Raw genomic sequence first — 17,681 nt, 5'->3', positions numbered from 1 at the left:
GCTGTGCTCTCGATGGGGTGACTCAGAGACAGGCTTCACACAGGGAACGTGGAGGCGCGGAGGGGCGGCCTTGGTCCTGGATCAGGGGCCCCATGGGGCTAGCCCCCCTGCTGGCCTCAGGCCTGTGCTGGGGGCAGGGAGGGAGGGCCAGCCTTTCCCCAGGCCTGTGTCCCACAGCCTTGGGGACTCTTCAGGAGTCCAGGCAGACAGATGGTAAATTGGGCTGGGGGTGGGGGTGGCGGGGTGCATCCAGATCCCACGCCGCTGTCCCCTCCTTGCGCCAAGCACGAGGCCGAGCCACAGAGAGACGGAGGGGAGCAAGGTCTCACCAGGGCTCAGCATGCTTCAGGGGCCCCATTACGGCCAACTTTGAACAAGGTGCCTGTAAGAGCACAGCGGTTCTGGGGGGGCCGGTCACCACGGTCGCCACGGCACTAGAGCGAGAGGTGGCGGGGCCTGGACGGTCAGGGCCGCGCCTCTAGGCGGCAAGAGGGCAGCAGCCTGTGCACCAGCCCAGCTCCCCCGACCCACCCGCCCCAGAGGAGGGGAGCCTTGAAGTGCCAGGCCTTTGAATCGCTGTCTCCATGGCAACGCGTGGGCACAAAGGGCTGGGCCAACAAGCAGGCAGCGGCTGCGCAAAGCGGGAGGAGGAAGGGAATCTTTTATTTATGGGGAGGGAGCGTCGGGGAGCCGGGCTGCGCCCACACCCGTAGCCAGGCCAAGATCTTGAGGCTGTGCTTTCGGCCCCATAGCCAGGCCCCTGTCCCGACGCCCTCCTGGCACCGAGATGCCCGGCCTGGTAGGAGAGGATGGAAGGTGGATGGAGGGCAGAGCCGGGGCAAGAGCCAGCGTGCGCCCAACCTGAGAAATGACCCCAGAGGGTCCCCCGGGGGCCATGGCAGCCCCGTTCTCCACTGCACCCCGGTCTCCTTAGGGCACACGTGCCAGGGCGGGTGCAGGCAGTGAGGAGGTACAACACAATGGGGTGCTGCAGAAACAGAACTTGGGGTGGGGCCAGGGGCTGCCTTACTAGGTCCTGAAGAAGGGTGTCTCAGAAGAGGAGATCAGAAGGAGCCAGACAAGAGCAAAAGAACCAGTAGTGCAAGGGTCCTGCCTCAGGACAGCTGCGGGGGGATGAGGACCGGCAGGAAAGCCAGGGGCGAGAAGGGCAGATCCGCACCCCCCCCCCCCCCGAGCCGTCCTTCCCCCACACCGGGCCGCAGGCTCCACGCCTCGGGCAGTAGAGGCCCTGGGCGCCGGGCGCCTTGGGTCTGACTACTTCGTGTGCACCTGCCACCCACTCCCGGTGTCGAGGTCCCAGCCCCACCTTCTCCACAGTTCTTCTGAGCCCCCCAAGTGCAGGAAACTGCGCATGGGGTGCCACGAGGGGGAATTCTGACCCCAGAGGCCCCGGGGCCGCAGTGCAGGAGCCACCACCGTGGAGCAGAGATTTTTACTTAAAAAAATATCGGAGCCAGATTGAAGACAGAGAGAGAAAGCGAGTGAGCAAGAGGGAGAGGGAGAGGGCGAGCGATGAGTGTCCGTGGTTGCTCCCCCATACCCACCCGCAACAGCCCCACCTCCTTTCCTTGTCGATGTCTAGACTGGGGCAGTATTTTGTGAAACTGGAGGAACCGCACTGGGAATTCAGAACCAACGGTACAGTGGCCAGCGCACGTTTTCTGGTTTGAGCCGAGTGAGGGAGGTAGCGGGGCGCCCACCCTCGTGGTCTTCAGAGTTGCCCGAGAAGCCAAATCCTGCGGCTTACGAGGGGCTTGTAGGAAAGGCTGCGCCCCTTCCAGCTGGGACCTGGCCTCAGGGCTCTTAGGAAGCTGCAAGGCCTTTGGGGAGCCCAGAGCGTGGCCCCGCGGGCCCCAGGGCTGGTTGGGGCACTTGGAGCTGGTTCCTCCTGTCACCTCTGCAGACAGCAGCTCCCACTCCCACCTCTGCCCTGAGCGAGGTGCCTCCCTTCCTGTGGGTCGGTTTGGTCTCTCATGCGCTGGACTTTGGGATCTGAACCATGAGGCTGGGAGGGAGAGCTCCAGGGGACCAGCCAGGATGGGGAGGGAGGGGACAAGCTAGCAGACAGGCCAGGGGACACGGGCTCGGCGAGCACACAGTGGGGGGAAGGTGGCCAAGGTGCGGTGGGCAGCCAACCCAGAGCCTGTTCTCCCCACGGGTGCTGTGTCTGGAAGAGCACCCCCGGCCCCTCCATTCCAAAGATGGGACCCTCCCGCCCCGGGAGCCTGGAGGACGTTCCCCAAACCACACTGGCAGCAACTATCGTGTCTGAGCTCTAGCCACAGCCCACCGCCGCAGGGCTCCAGGCCAGACGAGCCCGACTCTGCTGGATGCTCAGAAAAAAAAAGAAAGGCTTGCGGCTACCAAGTGCTTGCCCCCAGTTCCCCTCCACCCTTCTCTGATCCCCACTGAGGGCCTCCCCTTGCCCAGCCTGCGATGTGCCTGGGACCCTGCCCATCCCCAGGTATGGTGGGAAGCGTCACTGCCACACCCTGGCTGGCTCTGTGTGGCTGGACTCTCCCTCGGACAGCCACAGGCCCCCACAGACCTCCTCTCCCTGGGGTGCTGCTCACGGACGCCAGGGTGGCCGGTCCTGCCTTCTCCCCAGCCGCCTGAAGCCACCTGCCTGGAGACACTGTCAACTGCTGGGAGACTGTGGCCACCGCCCCGCACCTCGATGGGAGGAGGCGCGAGGCTGCACCAGCTAGAGTCCTCGGCAGGGGCGAAGTGAGGGACCTGGTGAGGGCCACTGCTGGGGCCAGGGACGGGGTAAGAGGCCCAAGGCTGGCACCAGGGGCAGAGGGGACAGCAGGGTGACCTTCCGCCTGTCGGGAGCAGAGCCGGGTAGGAGGCCTCCGTTTGCGTGCAGAGCCTGTAGCAGTGGCTCTCCGCAGTTTTTTATAAGTGGGAAGTTGTTTCTGTTACTCATCAAACCCTTTCATTACAAAATGCCCTTGTCCTTTGAAAATATTGCGCTTTGGAAGGAGCCAGGGAAGCCGGGTTCGGTCCGTTCCCCGTGGAGAAGGCTTGAGCGGCCGCCGGGCCGAGCCCTCACTGTACGGGGCTCACGGAAGGCCCCGCGTCACCAGCATCAGGGGCCTGGGCTGGGCCCGAGCTGCCCCTCAGGGCTCACTTGCCAATTCGGGCTGCCGCTTGGTCTGCACACGTGTGCCGAGGGGCCCCACGCGGGTGCCCTGGGTGGGTAACCGCCCCACACCCTGGGAGGGGAGGCAGGCTTCGGAGTTCGTACCCATTCCTAGAGGGAGCGCACAGGTTTTGCCAGCTTCTCAAGCTCATCAGAGACCCAGCCAAGGCCACTGCTCTGGCCACAGACCCGGCGTCACACGCAGGGCACATCAGGCCTGGCCTGTCTTCCTGGTGCTCCCCATGTGGGATAGGGGGCTGCAGACGCCTGGTGTGGGTGCAGGAGGGTGGACAAAGCATGCTGTGGGGCTGCGGGCCCCTGAGGACGAGGTGTGGACCCAGGTGGGGCAGTGGGCAGGGCCAGGGGGCATGGAGGGGCAGCCTTCCCTGGGGGATGGAGCAGGATCGGGGGGCGGTAGGGGTCCCTCCAGAGTCTGGGTTGAGGGCATTCTCCTCTTCTATGCAATGACTTCCAGATGGACATCCCTGTTGGTTGGCGCTGGGCCCTTGGGGGCCAAGGGGCACCTCTGGGGCTCGCTGTGGGCCAATGGGATTGTTTTTTGGGGTGGGCACCACCCGCCTGCCCCTCGCCTGCTTTCCCTGGAGGCGGAGGACCTTGCAAAGAGCTGCAGGGAGCCAATTATCCCCGAGGCAAGCCGGCTGCAGATAATTGGGAAGACAGGCTTTCAACGAGGCGGGCCCGCAGCACGGAGCGCAGGGATGAGTCCTCCCCAGCCGGGACTCGGGGACTCAGTGGCTGGCTATGCCCACGGCTAATTGGGAGCCCTGGGGTACCGCTGTGGCCCTAGGGAGGTGGCATTTTCCTGGTGACTGAGGTGTGGCAGAGGAGATGCCTGGGGACCCTGGAACTGAAGTTGGTACCCCCACACCCCTTTCTACCTCCCAGAAGCCTCTGTTCTTTCTCAGAGAACCACAGCGGCCCTTGAACCAGAGCTCACCGTGGCCTAGAACAGCCTGTCATCTGTGGAGAGGATATTTGCATTTCATCCTGCAGACCGTGGGGCCACCAGCCACTCTCCTCCTAGGCCGCCTCACTCCTAACTGGGAAGCAGAAAGGGAAAAACCAAAACACGAGTTTCCTACTACAACAGGTGGAACCTTCATCCCCTGCCCCTGACGTGACTCCCCTGGATTGTCACAACACCCCCCTGCCCCCAAGAAGAGAGACCAGCATGGTGAACCCCAGCATGGGTAGGGCAACTACCTCTGACTGCAAACCCCCGGGGCTTCAGGCTGGGGGTGCAGGGCCTCGCTTCGCTCTACCTCCTAGGGGGCATGGCTCTCCCAGGGCAAATCCAGTCACTTCGGACTTGAGACGGGTGTCAGAGGTAAGTAATGAGTGACCAGCGCTCAGCAAAGACCTGGTCGGAGTAAGGGGGGAGAGGGGGCATGGAGCCTGTCGGGTCTTTGGGCCCAGTCCAGATGGAGGCAATAAGGGTAAAGATATTGCTGTTGGAGCTCACGTGGCACGCCACAGAGGGAAGAAGCTTTGGCCGGGGGTGAAGTGAGGTGGAGGTGGATGGGGGTGATACACCCACAGTGAGCCTTTGGCTCCAAGGAACAGATAACTCACTGCAAACTGAGTGGGATGGTGAAAGGAACTTGCGGGTTTATGTAACTGGGAGGATTTACGGCAGGGTAGGCTTCAGGTGATGCTTGATCAGGGCTCAGCTCTGCTCCTTGGGGTTCCCTCAGCAGTGTGGCTCTGCGGGCCCAACTTGCCATCTCAGTAGCTCACGGCCTGTTCGTCTCAGCTAGCCATCCAGTAGCCACCTGGGCCCCACTGCCATCACCAACCTGGACCATCACCATATCCCGGGCAGGACACAGTGACTGGGCTAGCCTGGGACCAGCCTAGGCTGATTCGGACCGGCCGCTGTGGCAGGGACAAGCCTGTTCTGATGAACTGAGTCAGCCAGGCCCTCGTCCTCACAGCAGGAAAGGGTCAGTCCCAGTCATGTCCCAACTGCCGTAGGCAGGGTAGGAGAGGTGCTGATGTGGCTGGGATGGGGCAGCCAAGGTTCAGTCTAAGCGCAGGAGGTGGCCCTGGATGGTTTCTCAGGCATCGGTGGGGCAGGAGGGCAGTTAGAAGCTTCTGTCCAGAACAGAGGCCAAGCAAGTGGGGTGAGGACAGAGGGGGAGGGGGTAGGAGAGGGGGAGATTGGAGGAGAATAGGGGCAGTATCTCTAGGGCCAGGAGTGCTGTGTAGTGTCTGGGGAGGACAGGGCCAGGGCATGTGCGAGAAGAGTCAGGTGTGGGGCCGACTGGGCCCAAGGCTGGGCCCTTCGAGCGGCCAGGCTAGGGATAGGACCATGGAGGCTGTCTTGCTCCGTGAAGTTGCTCCCCTGCCTGCGGAGCAGGACCCTGCCCCCGGCCCACCTGCCAAGCAGAGGTCTCTGTGCTTCCAGAAGTTACCTTCTCCAGGAGGTGTGGTGCAGTGGCGACATCGGTGTGCTGTAGGGGCCCTGGGGTGTGTTCATCATGAGCAAACCTGGAACACTCTAGAGCCTCACCCCAGCCTCTGGGGGCTCAGGAGTGCAGGAGGGAGACCCTGAGGGAGGCTCCAGGTTTGGCCAGGACAGTGTCCAGGAGGGTGATGTGTGCGTGTGTGTGTGCGTGTGTGTGTGTGTGTGTGTGTGTGTGTGTGTGAGACGGGGAGGGATGCCAGGGGCCCTGTGTTGGGGCCCGCAGAAGGGCCTAAAGGGCAGGCACTCCTCAGGCTAGCAGCTCTTCGGGGCGGGGAGAGGGAAGGGTGAGCCTTGACATCCCCTGCAGCCATGGGTCAGGGTCTCAGGGTCCTGGAGGAGGGACAAGGTCCCAGGGGCGGGGGCAGGGGCGGGCTCCATCAGGGAGGCTCGGTAGCCCTCTGCTGCCCTCTGCTGGCCAGCTCTGTCGCCGTGGGCCCGCATCCTGGGATCCCAGACCAGGGCCTGGCGGTGCGGGTGCGGGTGTAGGGTCCCACCCATGAGGTCTGAGGGGCTGGGAGCCCGTGCTAAGCTCTGCACCCAGCCCCCCCCGCAGATCTCCTGCTGGATTCTCTCTGGCGGACAGCAGGGGTCAGCCTGGCACGTGGCCTCCGAAGAGGGGCAGCAGCAGGAGGGCCTCTTTGGGGCCACAGCCCAGGTGGTGGGGGCGATGACAGGAAACATCACCTCGTGTGCCCTGCACTACTGCTCCCCATTCTTGGCCCTCGAGCTGGGGGGTCTAAGGGAGGCTAAGGTCAGGGCCTTCTACCTTCTGCCCCCAATTTGCACCCTGGACTGGGGCCCAGCCCCTCCAGCCCCCTCCTACCGCAGGGGTCACCAGCCAGACCCACTGTGTGAAGCGCAGGATATGGGGGGGGGAGTGTACCTGTATGGTGGCCCTCCCTCTACGTGCCCGGGGCTCTACGTATGACACAAGGAGTCCTGTCAATCTTAATGGTGGCTGGCTCATGGTTTTTTTTTTTTTTTTTTTTTTTGGCTCATGGTTTTAAAAGGCCTGCAGGCTGTTCCAGATGTGCAGTGGCTTCGATGCTGACGCCCGTGCCCAGATCTAGTGCACACTCAGTAAGTGGAAGCTGCTGTCCCAAGGTAGCCGCCACTGTTGTCCACCTGTGTCTGTGGGGCGTGCTGGCTCTCGGCGGCAGGGGCTGAGCTGAGGCTGGGAGCACGGTGCTGGGCTCATGATGGGCTCCGGGTGAAAGCTCCGTGACTCAGAACCCATTTGTTGAGAAGCTCTTGGTGCCTCAGGACCCCCCCCCCCCCAACCTCCCTTGGCGCCCCCAAGGCTCCTGCTCTTCTAGGACATCACCCTGCGCTTTGAGAGGTGGTGTGCCATAGGTCCCCCATTGCCACTGCTCCCGACCCCATCCACCCTTGTTGGGTGCAGACCACTTCTCCAGGAGGCTGCAGAGGAGGGCACCGCTGAAAGGGTCTCTCAGGTCTCCTGGGGCCTCTGCACCCACCAAGCTACCATGAGCTGGCACAGGGTCGTCTGGTCTCTTGAGAACTCACCCTGAGGCAGCCCTCCCATATGGCTCGTCCTGGACAGCAGACAGGCCCCCGTGAGGACAAGGATGCCGTGAAAGCTCCAGGAGCACAGGAGCTGGGACTCAGGAAGGGCAGGAAGTCCCAGAAAAGGAGGTGTGCGTGCACACACGAACTCATGCATGGTATGGGGCGAGCATGCTGAGTGGGCACATGCGGGTGTGCATGGATCTATCCGTGCGTGCACACATGCGTGTCACACCTGCAAAGAAAAGAGCCTGGCGAGAGCTATACCTGAATTTCAGCTCTGGCTTCCCAGCCCGGGTCCTGGGATCTCAGATGACGCTGTGGTGTCCACCGCCTTTCCGTGTATTTACCAAGACGTCTACAAAGAGCTACCTGCCGGCTCTATAATCAGAAAGGAAATGAGCTTTTCCAAAACATCAGGCGGTGTTCAAAGCAAGCCAAGGCCTCTGAGAGTCTGAGAGTGAGGCCTGGGTGACCCAGAGCCAGGTTCCTGGAAACTGGGATGGAGATTCAGGCAGAAGCGGGGTGGCACAGAGGGTGGGGGGACCCCGCAGGGCTCTGACTTCCAACCCCGAGTTCGTGTGTTTCATTTCTCTACCAGCTACCCCAGCACCTCTGGGCTGCCAGTCCCTGCCAGGGCTGCTCCTGGCTGACCTCCTATGGCCCCGAGGTGGGACTTCCCACCGTGCCTCACAGCCCCACTCTGCCAGAGGCATCCGCCCCCGGGCCCTGGGGCTTCCTTGGGGTGGGACCGTCACCCCCCAGGCTCAGCCTCTCAAGAGGACACAGGACCCCCGTGTCCGTGGTTTCCTACTTCCCCTCGGCCTCACCAGCTGGCAGCCTCTGGGCTGGCAGGGGACACAATCCCCACCCCCCCCACCCCCGCCACCCCCCCGGCCCTGCTGCCTCCCCCCACCCCATGTGTGTTTAAACATTAATCAGAGGAGGGGGAGGCCCACCTGCACTGCTTTCTGTGATAACAGAGTCTAACACGGCCTTGGTGCTGGTTGCAGCCCCTTTAGGAGAGTGGCGGGATGCACAGGTGGACGTCAGCCGTGTGCTCTGCCCAGGCCAAGGAGGCCAAGGAGGCCAAGGTCAGCATCATCCCCCCGCACCTGGAGGCACAGTGTGTACCAACATCAAAGCGTGGCCGGAGTGAAAATCAATGTTGGGCTGAGACTCCCAAGCCTTCAGAGGCCGGGTGCAGGGGCGGAGCCGGGAGGGAGGGGGATGGGGAGGGGCGGGGGGGGGGGGAGGGGGCTCTAGACCAGCTGGCTCCACGTGTCCTGAGAAGCTTTCCACCTACCCTGGCACCTGCGGAAGGGCAGCCAGGGAACAGCCTGGAGGGGGGCCAGGCTCCTGGGCCACATGGAGCAGAAGTGCTGACCGTGCACTGGGGCGTTTCCCAGACAGGAGCCAGAGGCCCTGAACAGCGCCCACGGACACCCTGGACGGTGCCAGCCCATCACTAGGTAAGTTCCGGAGAGCCTGGGTTGAAGGGCACTGGCTAGGGGTCAGCCTGGTGCCTCACGTCTCCATCCTGTCCAAATGATCACACATTAAAAACCAAAGCCGCAGGGTTATTTTATGGTGTTATTACTTTTGTAAAACATGTTATTCTTTTTTAAAAAGCAATCAGGGGGCAGCCCCAGTGGCGCAGAGGTTTAGCGCCGCCTGCAGCCCGGAGTGTGATCCTGGAGACCCAAGATCGAGTCCCACATCGGGCTTCCTGCATGGAGCCTGCTTCTCCCTCTGCCTGTGTCTCAGCCTCTCTTTCACTCTCTCTGAATAAATAAATAAATAAATCTTTAAAAATAAAAAATAAAAAATAAATAAAAAATAAAAAGCAATCAGGGCAGCCCCGGTGGCGCAGAGGTTTAGCGCCGCCTGCAGTCCAGGGCATGATCCTGGAGACCCGGGATCAAGTCCCACATCAGGCTCCCCGCATGGAGCCTGCTTCTCCCTCTGCCTGTGTCTCTGCCTCTCTCTCTGTCTATGAGTGGATAAATAAAATCTTAAAAAAAAAAAGCAATCAATACAAACATTATCATAGAAAACAGGGTCATCCCTAGCCTTGCCTGCCTTTGTTCGTGGGTTCTTGCCCCCTTCCCCCTGCCCTTGTGGGCACACGGCTTCACCTCCAAGGGGGTTCCCTTCCTTGTGTATCAGTGATTCACACCCACGTGGCTAACACTTAAACAGAGGCTCACGTTATCATCATGAGGATGCCCACGGTACTCCCAGCCCGTCAGCCCCAGTGGTGACATTTAAGGATGTCCTGAACCATCTTTATCAGGGGGTACAGGGAGAGATCACAGTCCAAGACCCCCACCGCCCCCTGGAACCAGTGGGCCAGACCAGCTCTGCCCCTGCCTCTGAGTGACCCTCAGACCCAGAAGATCTGGGCTGAAATGTCTCCCGTGCAGCCCAAGGAGGCATGAGGCCCCTGGGAGGCACTCAGCCATGCTGGGTGCAGCTCCTTTCCATCCCTGCTCTAGCCGGGGGGCCCACATCAGTGACTTTGGTGAAAGTTCTGATGTGTCTACTGGGGAGAGGCAGAGTAGGGAGCCCCCAACCTCTCCCTATGCCCGAAGCACCATGAGCGGCTGTGGTTTGGGAGCCGGGACCAGCGATGACTGCTGGGGGTGGGTTCACCCTGCCTGGCTGGAGGGAATTGAAGGCATGGGGTCCCACGGCATAGGGTCAGAAATCAGAAGCAGAGACTGTGAGCCACCCCCAGGGCACTCTGCTGGCTAGAGGGGCAGCTCAAGTTGAGTTTGGCTGATGGAGGAGGGGCACCAGCTTCTCCATCTCTGAGTTTCACTGTGACCCCCTGAGGCCCCAGCTCTTCCTCACCAAGCCTGAGTCCTCCTTGTCATAATTCAGCTGTCACTTCCTCTGGGAAGCCCTCCAGTCCCTGCATGGGTACCCAAGAAACACAGCCAGGCCTGAGGCCCTTGCTGCCAGCCAGTTTGGCACACACAGCCAGACTGAGCCCTGGGGACACTGGACAAGCGTATCCCCTGTACACCAGGGCCACCTGCCTTGGGAGTACAGACTGCCAAGGACAGGGGGCAGGAGGGTCTAACTTATGCAAGGCAGCTGGCTGGACGAGGGCCATTTCCACTAGTGTCCAAAGCTATGAAAGGCTGGTCACAAGTGTCTAGGACTTGAACCAGAAGCCACTGCTTTGTCTTTTCTATGGCTGTTATTGAAGCACTTAAAATGTATATATATAATATATGTTTTTTTTTTAATTTTTTTTTAAATTTTTATTTATTTATGATAGTCACACAGAGAGAGAGAGAGGCAGAGACAAAGGCAGAGGGAGAAGCAGGCTCCATGCACCGGGAGCCCGACGTGGGATTCGATCCCGGGTCTCCAGGATCGTGCCCTGGGCCAAAGGCAGGCGCTAAACCGCTGCGCCACTCAGGGATCCCATAATATATGTATTTTATCACAAAAGTCACATTTGCTTGTTGGGATAAAAAAGCTCAAAGTAGACAGAGTTGGGCAGCCCTGGTGGTGCAGTGGTTTAGTGCTGCCTGCAGCCCGGGGTGCAACCCTGGAGTCCCAGGATCGAGTCCCATGTCGGGCTCCCTGCATGGAGACTGCTTCTCCCTCTGCCTGTGTCTTTCTCTCTGTGTGTGTCTTTCATGAATAAATAAATAAATAAATAAATAAATAAATAAATAAATAAATAAATAAAATCTAAAAAATATTTTAAAAAATAGACTGAGTCGTGTAAAGTCACAAGTGGCTGTAAATGCCCTCCCACACTCTACCCAGGAGACCCTACAGGGCCTGCGGCATGTGCTGAGGCCATCAGAGCAGCTTGTCGCAGGCGTCTTCCTGTGTCCTGCCCCATAGCTCTGGGGAGAGGCCTGAATCCCCTGGTGAGTCCCCTGGACTCTGCTCTCTGGGGACGTCCCCACTCAGGCTGGGGTCACCATCACCAGGCTGGAGCAGAGAGGGTGTGGCTGGCCCAGCATCACCAAACATCCTGGCTCCTGGTCAACCCTGCAGGCCCCAGGTGCATGTCTGTGACATCCTGCCCAGATCTGAGGTCTCTCTCTCTGCGTGGGGCCCCTCAGAAAGGGCTGTGGGGAGGCCAAAGTCAAGCTTCTCGGGATGGCTTTGTCTCCAAGACTTGGCCCAGCACCTGTCAGCCCTGCAAAGGTCTATGTCCTTGGTGACCTACCAGCACCCCTCAGTCCACCAGCCACCATACAGAAAAGCTGTGGGGGCACCGCCACATCTGTACCCTCAGGACTATCCTTCCATGCGGGGGCCCCCAGTCTGTGGCCTGCTCATCTTCAAGCCCTGCCTTGACCTCTCCAAGACAGCAGCCAGCCTTCTCCTGAGCTCCGCCCAGCTTCTGGGGGACTCTGTCTCTTGAGGCCTCCCTGTACCTCTCGGGCACCCCACACAGGTGGCAAAGGCACAGCTCTGCTTCATCAGGTGCTTGGTGGGTGCCAGGCCTGCGCTAAACCCCTCTGGGGCCGGTTGAACCTTGGCAATGACCCCATGGGATGGGTATTGTTACCCTTCTCGCTTCTCCATAGAAGTCCCAGATTCTCTCTGGTCCTACACGGCTGTCTGCGGCCTGGCTCTGCCTTCCACTTGCTCCTGGTACAGGGCCGTGCCCAGGACATGATGGGAAGGAGAGTGGCCACTGGCGTAATTGCGTTATCCCAGTCTTCACTGGCACCCACCCTCTCGATCCTATTAAAGGCATCTTGAGCCCTGAGCGCCCCATCCTCTTCACCGTATGGAAGTCCAATTCACTCACCACGAAGACACACACGTTTATCCAGCTTAACCCTGTCGTCTTTCCTTCCTTACTGTTGCCAGGGGCTGAAGGTCCCTCCAACCTGGTTGCCTTCCTAGGCCTGTGCCTGTGCTGGGCTCCCGCGTTTCTGCTTCCCCAAGCCACCCCCGGCCAGGGATCTGGTGGGAGGAGGCGGGCTCTGTGGACCTAGCGCACACCTGACAGCTGGAAAAGGTGGAAGAAGGCTCTGGGGACAGCCACCGCAGCTTCCAGTCCAGCTGTGAGCCCTAGGGCATGTGGCCCCTGCTCTGTGAACCTCGGTTCGCCCCGCATAAAACGGGGCAGTCACTGTAGCTCCTGTAGGGGAAGGTGGTGATTGCCACACTCAGCATACGGAGTGCACCCTGATTTTAGGAGGAACCTGGTGGGCAGAGGGGTCTGAGCGCCTTTTCTCTCACATGAGTGGAACGTGACCATACAGAGTGGCTGGTGTGGCACAGTGTGACTGTCCCCACGTAAACATGGTACAAAGGATCTAGTGGACAATCTTACCTTCAGGAAACACAATCATGTTTTACCAGCTCTGAAAACAATGAATAACATCCCTTAGCTAAATAGAGCTCGAGCGGAGTCTGTGAATGCTGGCGTGGCGTGGCTAAGGGGATGATGTGCCCATGCGGGAATTTACATGACAGGGGAGCAAATACTGGCTGGTGTTTGGTGCAGGCCGATAACGGAAAACAAGCCTCGAATTAAACAAATGTGAATGGATTCCTCTGCAAGCAGCCAGAACAAATATATCAGTAAAAATGGGTACAGAGCAAGTGGCAAAAATGCAATAAATCAGAATGAATCCTCGCGTGGGGGGTGGGGGGCGGGGGCGGTGGCGGCTATGATTCAGGTAGACAGATATTTCGGGTAATATGGCTAAGAGACGCACAGCAAAATAATAACTTTGACCGAGTTCCAATGTCAAGTTCATGGCTGGAGTGCAAACAAATATTTCACCGAGTGTCCGGATGAGACAGGACACGGGAGGGACTCGGAGGGAGGGCGGGCTGGGAAGAGCCGGGGCATGTGACCACAGCGAGAGGGGTCTCTCGGGGCCCTGAGATGGCAGGGCAGGCTGCCTGCTGAGGCCTGTCCCCTGGCTGCTTCTCTTGGGAACGCCTGGCCCTGCTGACCCGCCCGACCTTGTGGGGCCGGGGTGACCAGCAGGTGACTGCCGCGTGACTGAACCCACTGAGGCGTGGCCCCCTTGGGTCGACCTCAGCCTTCTGAGCTGGAGGACAGGGGCCCAGCCCTCTGCCCCCTGCGCTCACCTCCTGGGGACCCCCGCCCCTCCACAAACTCCTACCATGATCTCTGGCCCCGGGCCCGTCCTTCTTTCAAAATGTGCCAGCAGCCATTCCCAGCAGAACCGGCTTCGTAGCATTGACCCAGCACCGGTGAAAAAGTCACTTGTTTTATTTATGTTCCTATTCAGCAGACTTCTTGCAGGCCGGCCTGGTCTCTGCGGGGACACTCCCAGGTAGATCATGGTCGCTGGGGACCTGGTGGCCTGTGACGCTGCCTCAGTCTGGAGGTGAGCGGACCATCTCAGCGAACACTGTGTGGCCCTGCTTCTCTGTCCCCCACCCCCCCGCCCAGGTCATACGCTGCCCTAAAGCAGATGCCCTGACTGTGAACCCTTTGCTTTTGATAACGTGACAGCTTATTGGGATACAATTCGCACACTGTACGACTCACCCATTTCGAGGGCACAACTGAATGGTTTATTAATATAATTTGCAAGGTTGAGCAAACATCCCCACTATTTGGTGGGGGCTAAATGGACTAAAATGGACTGGAGTTTCTTCATCCAGCTTCCCCTGGAGACTGCATGGTCTACTAGGCTCCAGAGTCCGGGAATAGTTGCCTAACACAGTTCAGTTGTTCATTCCGTGGTGAGATGACTTCCTGCAGCTTCCTACTCCTCTGTGTCCACTGCCACCATCCTCGAATCCTTTGCCTTTGAGCCACAGGCTACAGTGAATGTTTTGCTGTAAGACGTGCAGTGGTAAACCCAAAGTGACCTTCCACCTGCATGAGGCTGGACTGAGTAGCTCCACGGACTGTCCCGGGTGCCTGGGTGCTGGTGCCAGGACGGGCCCCGTCACTGACCACCGCGTGACCACCTCCTCCGTGAGCTTTACCTGGACCTAGCCTTGACCTTGTCAGCTGTGTTTTGACTTAGACTACACTCTGGGGGGATCCCTGGGTGGCGCAGCGGTTTGGCGCCTGCCTTTGGCCCAGGGCGCGATCCTGGAGACCCGGGATCGAATCCCACGTCAGGCTCCTGGTGCATGGAGCCTGCTTCTCCCTCTGCCTGTGTCTCTGCCTCTCTCTCTCTCTCTCACTGTGTGCCTATCATAAATAAATAAAAAACTTAAAAAAAAAAAAAAAAGACTGCACTCTGGTATTTCCGAGTTAGAGCAGGAATGGAGGTGCCTGGCATGTTGGGGGAGAGGCGCACGAGACTGTTGGACTGTGGGCTGACCTGGCATTTCATGTGCCCCATCATTTTGCCAAAAGTCTATGTGATATGGATAGCTAAGAACCTTCTCCATTATCAGAGTGGTGACAGGTGACACAGCCAGTGGTGCCAAGGGACTTCCCTCTCCCTGCCTCTCGTATGAGTGTATTAGAGGGAGGTCACCGGGCAGCAGCATATAAAATCAACAGGATTATCCCCCAGCTGAGCACAGTATGGGCTCCCGGTGGGGAGGGTTAGGGTTAGGGTCTCTAGCCCTGTGTTTGCTGGTGTTGATGGTGGGTGCACCTGCCCAGGAGGTGAGACTGTTTCTCCTGACGCACAATGCCTGGGGAGGCTGAGTGCTGGGAACCTGGGTCCAATCGTGGTATCTGGCCCAGATGCCCTTGGGGGACACTGCAACCTGGGCAGTTGGTGTGCACAACAGAGGACAGGATGTGGCATCAAAGGGGCATCTGCACAGAAAGCAGGAGCCAGGATGCTAGGCAAGGGCTGGGTGTGATCCAAGGTGACTCAGGGGTCAGGGCAGGGCCCAGAAGGCAAGTCTTAAAGCCACAGCCTGCAGCCTAGAGCCTGGGGTCAAAGTTCCCACATCACACATGCTCCTTTCCTCCTTCATTTAATAAAGACACAGTAAGGGGGCAGTGCGGGGGGGGGGGGGGGAACACGGTGGGTGGCTGGGACTCTGCAGAGTGAAAATTCATAAAAAGGGAAGTGGTTTAACGTGGAGTCAGGGAGCCGGCAGGGGGAGCGCTCTCGCCCTACAGGAAGAGCAGCTCGCAGCAAGTCCATCCTGCTGCTGCTTTACTACCCAGGCAGGAGAAAGTTTTTTTCTCCTCCTCCAGCAAGGGCCCAGCTAATGAGACCGTCACAACGCAGCCAATGAAAAGCCACTCTACTTAGGATTCCCTGTTTACTCCAATGGACCTTTTCGTTTATAACCATTCCTTCCAAATCCCCCCCTCACCTCTGTAAAGGAGCATTCCGTTTCCTTCGTTCCCCAGACTTGCCCTATGGTTTTGCTACATCTCCCCTGTCCCGAATTGCAGTTCTCTGCTATTTCCGAATAAACCCATTTTTGTTGGTGAAATAACTGAAAGCTTTAGGTATTTATTTATTTTAAGATCTTATTTATTCATGAGAGACACGTAGAGAGAGGCCGAGACACAGGCAGAGGGAGAAGCAGGCTCCCTGTGGGGAGCTGGATGCGGGACTTGATCCCAGGACCCCGGGATCACCACCTGAGCCAAAGGTAGATGCTCAACCACCGAACCACCCAGGTGCCCCTGAAACCTTTATTTTTGAGGCTCAAAGCAAAGCCAGCAACAAGTGGAAGAAGGAGTCGTGACCAAGTTGGTGCCCAGCCAGGGACATGTCTGCCAAGCTGACCCTGAGGAGTAGAAGGAAGGGGTGTGGGGTGCAGGGGGATGGACAGGTACTGGAGGGACGGTAGCAGCGGGCTGGAGGGCAGAGCGAGGGCTGGCAAATGAGCCGCACGGGTGAGGGAGGTAGGGTGGGTGCCCCTGTGTGGGCAGGGGCCGGCGGCTGATGGTGGATGAGCCAGACTGAGCCATGCAGCTTTGTCATGATGGCAGCAGGGAGCCCTGAAGGGTTTTCAGGAGGAGGGAAGATCATTCATGGAACCGACCTACCCTTGGTGAGCTAAGTTTCAGGCCGCTGAAGGGACCCCTGAGTTCCTGGCTCTAGGCCTTGACTCACCTGTCTCTTGTTTCTTTTTTCTCTTCAACCCCAACAAGAGCAAAAGCAGACAGAAATACGTGACTGCTTCGGGAAGCCTCCCTCGATGCAAGGCAGCGGCGATGGCGTCCCCCGGGGACATGAGTAAGGTCTGGGGGGAGGATGCTACAGGCGCGGGGTGGGCAGCGGTCAAGGAGGCTGGGAAACATCTTCCAATGCACAGATCTGCCCCACGACAGAGAATTTACTCAGCCCCTACTGTCAACAGCGCCCAACGGGCCTGGAACAGGGCCTCCGAAGCTCCAACACCGAAGCACATCAGTGAGCCAGGCCAGCCAGGTGAGTGAGGCTGAGGGAGGCTGCCACCCGCAGGGGGGCCTGAAGGTCCCCGCGGGGCGGAGGAGGGGCCGAGGGGTGAGTGATGGGGATGAGGGTGCCCTGGTGGGCAGTCAAGGCAGGTCCCTCCCAGGGGAGGATACCTGGGGCTCCCGGCAGGCCAGGAAGGGCCTCAGGGGCAGAGGGGCAGAGGGTGGGGAGGCCCGAGGGAGGTGGCAAAGCAGAGGGCAGCGCACTGGGGGCCTGAGGTCCGTGCCTGTCCGCTGGGTGGGCGGTGGGACCCGGAAGACCGAACAGAATTGGGCAAAAGCCCCTCAGGAGTCTCCCTCCCAGGCTCGCGCCGTAGGCCTAGGGACGAGGAGGGACCGCGGCACCCACGGGGCCAGCCTGGGGCCTGGGAGACCGGGGGGGGGGCATGCACGGGTGGGGGGGCTGTCGATCGGCCCCGGGAGGGAAGGTGGGCCTGGGGCCAGGCAGCCTCGGCCGCACGGTCTCTCCGGGGACAGGCACAGGCTCGGGGGTTCGCGGCAGAAGCGCCCCCTTCAGGGACTCGCAGGGGTCGGGCCTCCTGGGGGGGGGGCGCGGCGGGGCGGGGCCTCGGGGGGGAGGGAGGAGGTCGCTGGGGGGAGGGAGGGGGCCGCTGGGGGCGCGTGTCCTGGAGCGGGGGGGCTCCCGAGGAGGGGAGGGGCGGGGCGGGGCCTCGGGGTGAGGGAGGGGCCGCTGGAGGGGAGGGAGGGGGCCGCTGGGGGCGCGTGTCCTGGGGCGGGGGGCTCCCGAGGAGGGGAGGGGCGGGGCGGGGCCTCGGGGTGAGGGAGGGGCCGCTGGAGGGGAGGGAGGGGGCCGCTGGGGGCGCGCGTCCCGGGGCGGGGGATTCCCGAGGAGGGGAGGGGCGGGGCGGGGCCTCGGGGGAAGGGAGGGAGCCGCTGGCGGGGAGGGAGCGGACCGCTGGGGGCGCGCGCCCTGGGGCGGTGGGGGGGGCTCCCGAGGAGGGGAGGGGCGGGGCGGGGCCTCGGGGGAAGGGAGGGAGCCGCTGGCGGGGAGGGAGGGGACCGCTGGGGGCGCGCGCCCTGGGGCGGTGGGGGGGCTCCCGAGGAGGGGAGGGGCGGGGCGGGGCCTCGGGGGAAGGGAGGGAGCCGCTGGCGGGGAGGGAGCGGACCGCTGG

At 60.5% G+C, this 17,681-nt stretch overlaps 2 long non-coding RNA genes across 4 annotated transcripts; one reads left to right on the top strand and one right to left on the bottom strand.

Annotated features, from left to right (window-relative positions):
* The first annotated feature begins 629 nt into the window (after positions 1-629).
* On the top strand, positions 630-8,871 carry LOC111092682. Its single transcript, XR_005379453.1, has 6 exons — positions 630-2,760; positions 4,093-4,514; positions 6,665-6,734; positions 8,195-8,275; positions 8,591-8,653; positions 8,814-8,871. It is a non-coding gene; the product is annotated as an uncharacterized LOC111092682 (long non-coding RNA).
* LOC119866240 lies at positions 6,624-13,576 on the bottom strand. Of its 3 annotated transcripts, XR_005379451.1 has the most exons (4): positions 11,974-12,109; positions 8,141-8,296; positions 7,449-7,562; positions 6,624-6,828 (listed from the first exon to the last, which is right to left on the bottom strand). It is a non-coding gene; the product is annotated as an uncharacterized LOC119866240 (long non-coding RNA). The 3 variants fall into 3 exon arrangements; XR_005379452.1 differs by lacking the exon at positions 11,974-12,109 and adding an exon at positions 13,310-13,576 and having other exon boundaries at positions 6,624-7,562; XR_005379450.1 differs by having other exon boundaries at positions 6,624-7,562.
* Positions 13,577-17,681: the final 4,105 nt, after the last annotated feature.

This window comes from Canis lupus, chromosome 26, assembly GCF_011100685.1.
Source record: "Canis lupus familiaris isolate Mischka breed German Shepherd chromosome 26, alternate assembly UU_Cfam_GSD_1.0, whole genome shotgun sequence".
Taxonomy (NCBI): Eukaryota; Metazoa; Chordata; class Mammalia; order Carnivora; family Canidae; genus Canis; species Canis lupus.
Note: the sequence above shows the minus strand (reverse complement) of the source record. Positions and strands in the feature narration are given on the sequence as shown.